This window comes from Odocoileus virginianus, chromosome 6, assembly GCF_023699985.2.
Source record: "Odocoileus virginianus isolate 20LAN1187 ecotype Illinois chromosome 6, Ovbor_1.2, whole genome shotgun sequence".
NCBI lineage: Eukaryota > Metazoa > Chordata > Mammalia > Artiodactyla > Cervidae > Odocoileus > Odocoileus virginianus.
The window spans coordinates 66,884,312-66,893,846 of NC_069679.1; positions in this window are offsets into that span (position 1 = coordinate 66,884,312).

Here is a 9,535-nt window from a genome sequence, read left to right on the forward strand (position 1 = left end):
ATTACTCCTAAAAGTAATTGCACACACACACATACACATACACCTCATATATATGTATATATTCATATAAATTGATGAGTTGCAGAAAGATGAATATGTGCAGGTGATAAGATTCATATTAAAAAATTATACACACATGTAACATGATATCATATATCTTCTATGGGTACATATATAAGTATACAAAGGCACAGGAAAAGGTCTAAAACCAAATGCAGTGAACACACAAGAGAAATTACTCTTTAAGGCTTGATGGGAAATAATATTTCAATTTAAAAAAGAATATTTTCATATTTTATTCGGAAATTAAAAATTAGTAGTTTCAACAGATGCTGTTGGCTACTGCTGTCACTGTGACCCTGATTAACCTATTGCAGTTTCTCAGCCCTGAAAAGTGAAAGTGAAGTCACTTAGTTGTGTCCGACTCTTGAGCAACATTATGGACTGTAGCCCACCAGGCTCCTTCATCCTTGGGATTTCCCAGGCAAGAATACTGGAGTGAGTTGCCATTTGCTTCTCCAGGGCATCTTCCCTACCTAGGGATCAAACCCAGGCCTAATTGCATTTTATTTTTTTAAAAAATGTTTATTTAACTGATCTGGGTCTAAATTGCAGCATGTGGGATGTAGTTCTCTGACCAGCAACCAAACCTGGAGCCCCCTGTGTTGGGAGTGCAGAGTCTAGGCCACTGGACCACCAGGGAAGCCTCGCCCCTAGCTGTATTTTATAACATATAAAATGCCAATACCTGGGGCTGTAAACTGCTGCTCCAAGACAATCACGGTGAGCACATTTCTCTTGCAAGTGATTGTGAAAACCGTATGTACCTCAATCATGGGATGTGGAAGCTTCTGGGAGACACCTTCTTCATTGATCAAAAAGTGAGACACAGGAAGAAATTTTCTGTCTTTTTCTGCTAGACATTGTCATGGCCGAATGTTACATCTCAATCTATAACAATTACGTTGAGTCCTAAGTGGAGCTGAGTGATGACTTTAAGAGGTGAGATGGGGAGGGTGGGAGGGAAGCTTGGGAGGGAGGGGATGTACATATAGCTGATTCATATTGTTGTTCAGCAGAAGCTAATACAACATTGTAAAGCAATTATCCTCTAATTAAAATTTATTTAAAATGTATAATTTCAAAAAAATAAGTGGAGCTGAGTTGGCCCAAAGACCAAGCTCACATGCTGAAGATAGTAGAGGGAAAGAAAAAAAGAAGCTGAGTTGCTGACAGTAAAGTAATAAGTCACTAAATTAGCTAAGATTGGAGTGCCATCTGTTGTGACTTGTTACAAAACACCATAAATTGTCTGTATTATTGAAGTCTATGTCCTAACTGACACTATAGTATTATGTCGAGCCATATAAAATTGCTGACAATAAAAGTGTTAGTTGCTCAGTTATGTCCTACTCTTTTGTGATCCCATGGACTGTAGCCCACCAGACTCCTCTGTCCATGGAATTCTTCAGGCAAGAATACTGGAGTGGGTAGCCATTCCCTTCTCCAGGGGATCTTCTCAATCCAGTGATAGAACCCAGGTCCCCTGGATTGCTGGCAGATGCTTTACCATCTGAGCTACCAGGGAAGCCCCAAATTGCTGATATTCTATCCTTTTTAACCCACTCTTTTCCATCATCACTGCTGATCTAAGGCAGGTGCCTCCCTGAGTTACTTTTATCACCTTTGATTTCCTGTTTCACTGTAGTTTTCTCCACTCCAAAGATCTGTCATCTTTCATTGATTTTAGTATCCACAGTGATAATTATCCAACATCCTCGTACAGAACTTTAATAGCTCTGTTTTCCTTTCACAGGTGTTCATTCAAGTTTTATTCTGTATGAAAAATCTATTGTTTCTACATGATATCTTTTAGCCAAAATAATCACAGAGAAGATTATAGAACATCATGTACAATTTATTCTGATAGAAGGAGTAGATTAGCTGTTGTAACAAACAATGCTAAATGTTGGCAGCTTAATGCAAAAAAGTTGATTTCTTGCCCATAGTCTGATGTGGGGATGTGAGAGAGGGAGGGTGGCTCTGCTCCACATGGCTTTCATCTCAACACAATCATGAATTATGTTGCTGTAATCATCAAATGTTTTGCATTCTAATGGCAGTAGTTATTTAACTGAAGGATTAAAAAAATACAAAATACACTTGTATTCAAAATATGTGCAATTTAAATACATTTTCATAAAATGTAAATTGAAGTAAAAAATTTTTAATGTCAGTTTATTTTCTAAAATATTTAAATTAACTATTAAAATTAAAGACAAAATACATTATCACTGTGAATATCAACCTTTTAAATCAAAATTTTGTAAATAAAGCTAAATTTTTGTCTTTAAAAATTTAAATATTTCTATGAATTTTTATGAAAATAAAACTGTTCACAATTCTAATGTTCAATGTCCATTTAGTTGCCACTGTAAATCATGGCTATCATACTTCATGCATGTTTCCTCTACACTTACATGTCTATCAGTTTAAAAGTAATATAAATTGATTATTATTTAGCCTCCATTATACCAGTGTTGCAAACACATGTGTATTAGAATATGGAGAGATGAGAAAATAGACACTCAGCACTACTGAAAATGATACCTATTTTTATGCAAGTGTTCATTATAATCATGCTGAGAAAGAATTTGACAAGTTAATTAATTTGCCTTGTTGCTTCCTCTATTCAAATTCTTCCTGTACTCAGAAGTAACAGCACAATCTACACACCTTCAGAACATTTTGATGTAGTCAAGATGTATTTTCCTGGGGCTTAAACAGTGCTTGTCATGGGAGCCGATGTCTAGGGTATCAGGTAGTATATAATGTCAGAACTGACCACTAAGAGCCTCAGTAAAGAGATGTCCACATATTCTTATATACATTTTTTTTTGTATATGGTTGTGAAATGTAGGGCTTTTAAAAGTGTGTGACTGAGAAAAGGAGCCCTTCCATACTGCAGTCCTGACATGAGTGTTAGACCCTGGCAATTCCCAGAAAAGAGTCTCCTTTCCTGTGCCAGGGCACATGTCTATCTTGGAGTTTTAATGTTGATCTGGAATGAAAGAAAGATTGAATGTTTACTGAACACAATAGAATTCGGCCTCATAAAGTTTCTGAGATAGTATGATTAGAGAGCAACTATCACAACTCACATAACAACATGGTACTGTAGGAAGACCAAGTGAAGAGTGTGATGATTGTGGGTATACATGGGCTGCCCAAAGCAATAGTATTTGAAAGTGTCCACTCAGACTCAGTTCTCTGATATCCTCTGCACTGACCTGTTCCTCCAACTCCTTCATCTCCCATTCCCATGACAAGAACCACCCCTGGGCACTTTGCCATCACATGAACCTGCTGTGTCTAAAATATCTTAACTTTCAACATCCCACTCCAATCGCAACCTTCTACTCCTCCAACTTTCCCCTGCCAATTCCATGTCCCATTATCACCATCTCTGGCAAAGGCTAGAAGAATACAGCTGTCTGATTTCTACATGCCAAGAGTGCTGTTGGAGAAAATAATTCAGCCTGGCAGACTGGAGCCACTATCAGTCACTGGTCCTCAAGGTCATCTTGGCTTTCAGTGCTACCAGATCATCTGTTCTTCCACAGTCAAGGATGGATCTAGGGATGCTTATACAGTTCATGGGATCATCTTTAAAAGTTCAATTCAGTTCAGTCACTCAGTTCTGTCTGACTCTTTGTGACCTACGGACTGCAGCATGTCAGGTCTCCCTGTCCATCACAAACTCCTGGAGTTTACTCATATCCATTGAGTCTGTGATGCCATCCAACCATCTCATCCTCTGTTGTCCCCTTTTACTCCTGCCCTCAATCTTTCCCAGCATCAGGATCTTTTCAAAAGAGTCAACTCTTTGCATCAGGTGGCCAAAGTATTGGAGTTTCAGCTTCAACATCAGTCCTTCCAGTGAACACCAGGGCTGATCTCCTTTAGGATGGACTGGTTGGATCTCCCTGCAGTCCAAAGGACTCTCAGGAGTCTTCTCCAACACCACAGTTCAGAAGCATCAATTCTTCAGCGCTCAGCTTTCTTCACAGTCCAACTCTCACATCCTTACATGACTAGTGGAAAAACCATAGCCTTGACTGGATGGACATTTGTTGGCAAAGTAATGTCTCTGCTTTTTAATATGCTGTCTAGGTTGGTCATAACTTTCCTTCCAAGGAGTAAGTGTCTTTTATTTTCATGGCTGCAATCACCATCTGCAGTGATTTTGGAGCCCCCCAAAATAGTCAGCCACTGTTTCCACTGTTTCCCCATCTATTTGCCATGAAGTGATGGGACCAGATGCCATGATCTTAGTTTTCTGAATGTCGAGCTTTTTTTTTAAAGACGTATCCCAACTAATTTATTTTGGTGGCATTTTTTTTCGTTCATGGGAATATATAATCACATATCTTATAATCAATAATGTTTTATATTCAACAAAAATAAGATACCAATTATTAGAGACATTGAAATCTATTTCTTACCAGGAAATAGTGACTAAACATTTTTTAAAGTCAAACAGGATACAGCATTTCAGTGAATTTAAAACTCACACTAAAGAAAGAATCCCAAAGCAGGAAGACAAACCTTGATCATCTCTGCCTCTATCTGCTGATGGACGCCTATGTAACTCTTCTTCACCTGCTGCTTATCTTTGATCGTCATGGTGAGCCTGTGCGAGGGCCCAGAATACAGGTCCTCTGCATGCGTCTTCATGATCCTGCTGAGCTGTTCCATCTGCTGAATCATAAGTAGCCAAGACTTGGATACATTGCTGACATAATTCATTTGGATAGTAGTTTCCTTATCAACTTGATTACAAAGGTTCTGTAAAGTATATGCATATTCTTTATCACTTTTTATCCTCAGGGCCATGAATTTCTTCACTGTCTCCAGTAACCGTAACTCCCAGTCTTGCAATTTTAACACAGCTTCGTGTGAGTTCTTCAGGTCACTCCCAAACCCCATGTTTGTAAGGCACCGTCTTATCCTCCACACTGCACAACTGAGCCTTCTAGTCAGCACATATCTAGAACATGATAAGCGGGAGCCCCTCGGACGCGGGAGCCCGTAGCCACCCCGCGTCACCTGAATGTTGAGCTTTAAGCCAACTTTTTCACTCTCCTCTTTCACTTTCATCAAGAGGCTCTTTAGTTCCTCTTCACTTTCTGCCATAAGGGTGGTGTCATCTGCATATCTGAGGCTATTGATATTTCTCCCAGCAATCTTGATTCCAGGTTGTGCTTTATCCAGCCCAGCATTTCTCATGATGTACTCAGCATATAAGTTAAATAAGCAGGGTGACCATATACAGCCTTGATGTATTCCTTTTCCTATTTGGAACCAGTCTAGTGTTCCATGTCCAGTTCTAACTGTTGCTTCCTGACCTGCATACAGATTTCTCAACAGACAGGTTAGATGGTCTGATATTCCCATCTCTTTAAGAATTTTCCAGTTTGTTGTGATCCACACAGTCAAAGGCTTTTACATAGCCAATAAAGCAGAAATAGATGTTTTTCTGGAACTCTCTTGCTTTTTTGATGATCCAACAGATGTTGGCAATTTGATCTCTGGTTCCTCTGCCTTTTTAAATCCAGCTTGGACATTTGGAAGTTCACGGTTCACATATTGCTGAAGCCTGGCTTGGAGAATTTTGAGCATTACTTTACTGGCATGTGAGATGACTGCAATTGTGTGGTAGCTTGAGCATTCTCTGGCATTGCCTTTCTTTGGGATTGGAATGAAAAGTGACCTTTTCCAGTCCTGTGGCCACTGCTGAGTTTTCTAAATTTGCTGGCATATTGAGTGCAGCACTTTCACAGCATCATCTTTTAGGACTTGAAATACTTCAACTGGAATTCCATCACATCCACTAGCTTTGTTTGTAGTGATGCTTCCTAAGGCCCACTTGACTTTGCATTCCAGGATGTCTGGCTCTAGGTGAGGGATTACACCATCATGATTATCTGGGTCATGAAGATCTTTTTTGTACAGTTCTGTATATTCTTGCCATTTCTTCTTAATATCTTCTGTTTCTGTTAGGTCCATACCATTTCTGTCCTTTATTGAGCCATCTTTGCATGAAATGTTCCACTGGTATCTCTAATTTTCTTGAAGAGATCTCTAGTCTTTCCCATTCTACTATTGTCCTCTATTTCTTTGTATTGATTGCTGAGGAAGGCTTTCTTATCTCTCCTTGCTATTCTTTGGAACTCTGCATTCAAATGGGTATATCTTTCCTTTCCTCCTTTGCTTTTTGCTTCTCTTCTTTTTTTTTTTTTTTTTTGGACACACATGTTTATTGTCATGCTATTTTTAAACAACTTGAATGGTGGAAGCTATTATGCTCCATTCAAATTCTTGGTTACTTCAGAGTCATTAAAAAGTAGCACCAAACATAGTGCACTGGAAGGATGTCTGCAGCACTTTATAAAATGCAAGGTCCAGGATGATACGTCGAGTATGAATTTGTCTGAGCAAAAAAGAACACAGCCTGTGCATGTGCATATGTATGTATTTATGTTTTCCTGAGCAAACATAAATGTGTGGGACAAGTACAATGTGTACTCCCAACAGCTCAGCATTAAGCAAGGTTCTGGATGGCATGAGGAGTGTTGAATGCTTTTTCTTTACTCGAGACAGTTTAAAAATTATTGAAGCATGAATTTATCCGAAAATTCACCCCCAAATACTGTTTTTGTCTGTGTCTGTCTAATATGGAAAAGTAGAAACTAAAAATAAGTCAAATGAAACAGTGCATTTGAGGAAATTGTGGGCAAAATATTAGCAATGGTAATTTTTTTAATTTTTAAAGTTATGATAATAACACCGAAGTTTACCCAATAATATTAATAGTATTCAAATACTCACACTTATTCAATATTATTATAATACCTAAATTTGCCCAAGTGCTAGTTCAGTTAGTAAGTTCAAATATTCTGGATATAGCTGCAACTCCAGAGGTATGGTCACTGGGTAATCATAATAATAGCACATGGTCTAATTCCACAGAATGGACCTATATTTATTCAGTGATTTCTGACTTCTTGTGATTCAGCCAGTCATAATTACATTTCTCTCACTCCCCATAAATCAGAAACAGCCAGTCATAATTACATTTCTCTCACTCCCCATAAATCAGAAACAGCCAATAGAAAAACTCTGGGGAAAAAAAAAACCCTCAAAAATAACCATGAAATCGCAAAGGACTTTCAGAGAGCAATATTTAAATTATCATCATGACTTTTCAAACTTTACTATGCTAACTGTAATTTGTTTTCTAGTTTCTTTTTGAAGGATGACGTCTTTCATTTGACAACACTTTTTGAAGGGGTTTTACCTTCCTTTTGGAAAGCTCCCACGTTGTCACCTGTGTCACTTGACATAATCTGTCCTTGTCTCGCAGCTCACATGAGCTCACATTGATGCTGCAGAGACTCACAGCAGACACGAGGATGTGAGACTGGGTCCAAAGGAGAGCAGCCACTACGGTGTGGTGGCTGGCTCTGAAAGCACCTTTGTCTCACTGGGAGAATGGCATTTTCTGAAAGAAAACAGTCCCCTTTCATATTTCTATATTGATACATTTCCAATGGTCATCCCGTATTACACCTAAAAATTCTTGAGACACAGAGTAAGGAACAAGACAAGTTCAGTTCAGTTCAGTTCAATTCAGTAGCTCAGTCGTGTCCGACTCTTTGCGACCCCATGGACTGTAGCCTACCAGGCTTCTCCATCCATGGGATTTTCCAGGCAAGAATACTGGAGTGGGTTGCCATTTCCTTCTCCATTTGCTTCTCCTCTTTTCACAGCTATTTGTAAGGCCTCCTCAGACAGCCATTTTGCTTTTTTGCATTTCTTTTTCTTGGGGATGGTCTTGATTCCTGTCTCCTGTACAATGTCACAAACCTCCATCCATAGTTTATCAGGCACTCTGTCTATCAGATCTAGTCCCTTAAATCTATTTCTCACTTCCACTATATAATCATCAGGGGTTCAGTTTTGGTCATACCTGAATGGTCTAGTGGTTTTCCCTATTTTCTTCAATTTAAGTCTGAATTTGGCAATAAGAAGTTCATGATCTGAGCCACAGTCAGCTCCTGGTCTTGTTTTTGCTGACTGTATAGAGCTTCTCCATCTTTGGCTGCAAAGAACACAATCTGATTTCTGTGTCGACCATCTAGTGATGTCTATGTGTGGAGTCTTCTCTTGTGTTGTTGGAAGAGGGTGTTTGCTATGACCAGTGCGTTCTCTTGGCAAAACGCTACTAGCCTTTGCCCTGCTTTATTGTGTACTCTGAGGTCAATTTGCCTGTTACTCCAGGTGTTTCTTGACTTTCTACTTTTGCATTCCAATCTCCTATAATGAAAAGGACAATTTTGGGGGTGTTAGTTCTAGAAGGTCTTGTAGTTCTTCATAGAACTGTTCAACTTCAGCTTCTTCAGCATTACTGGTCAGGGCATAGACTTGGATTATCATGATATTGAATGGTTTGCCTTGGAAATGAAGAAAGATCATTCTGTCGTTTTTGAGACTGCATCCAAGTACTGCATTTTGGACTCTTTTGTTGACTATGATGGCTACTCTATTTCTTCTCAGGGATTCCTGCCCACAGTAGTAAATATAATGGTCATCTGAGTTAAATTCACCCATTCCAGTCCATTTTAGTTTGCTGATTCCTAGAATGTCGATGTTCATTCTTGCCTGGTTGACCGCTTCCAGTTTGCCTTGATTCATGGAGCTAACATTCCAGGTTCCTATGCAGTATTGCTCTTTATAGCATTGGACCTTGCTTCTATCTTTAAAAGAAGAATATAAAATTACAGATACAGGGGGACATCACTGGTGGTTCAGTGGTTTAAGACTGACTTCCAGTGCAGGGGGTGAGGGTTCAATCCCTGGTCAGGAAGTTAAGACCCCCACATACCTTGCAGCCAAAAACCAAAAATATAAATCAGAAATAACATTGTAACAAATTCAATAAAGACTTAAAAAATGGTCTACATCAAAAATCTTTAAAAATATACAAAATTAGGTACACAGGTGACATTGATTTAAAATGAGGAACCAACTCCCAAATCATGAGTAATTGGAGCTGTGGGAATTCAAAATCTTCTGCTATCTCTCAGGCAATTTGACAGCAATATTTGCATAAAAATACCTTCAGAAAGCAATCTGGCTTCCTCTCCCCACTTAACTCTGCTCCCCAACTCCCAGCAACTCCTTTAACTCTCAGGGGCCCAAGTGAACTTCAAAAGCTTCATTGTAAAAACAGCTCTTAGGTTACAATATGAAAAGGTTCACATCCTCTCTGCATTTTTAAGCCACTTCACCAAGCAGCTCCCTTGAATTATTAACACGTGATTTCTCCTCTGATTTCATGGAGAACATGGAAGCCAGCAGTCCTAACTACTTCAACTTTCTGCTACCACACTAGCAAACTTACCTATATTCCATTCGTATTATCTTCCTTTCTACTCTTCATGGTTAAAGATGTGTTACTCCCTCTATTGTT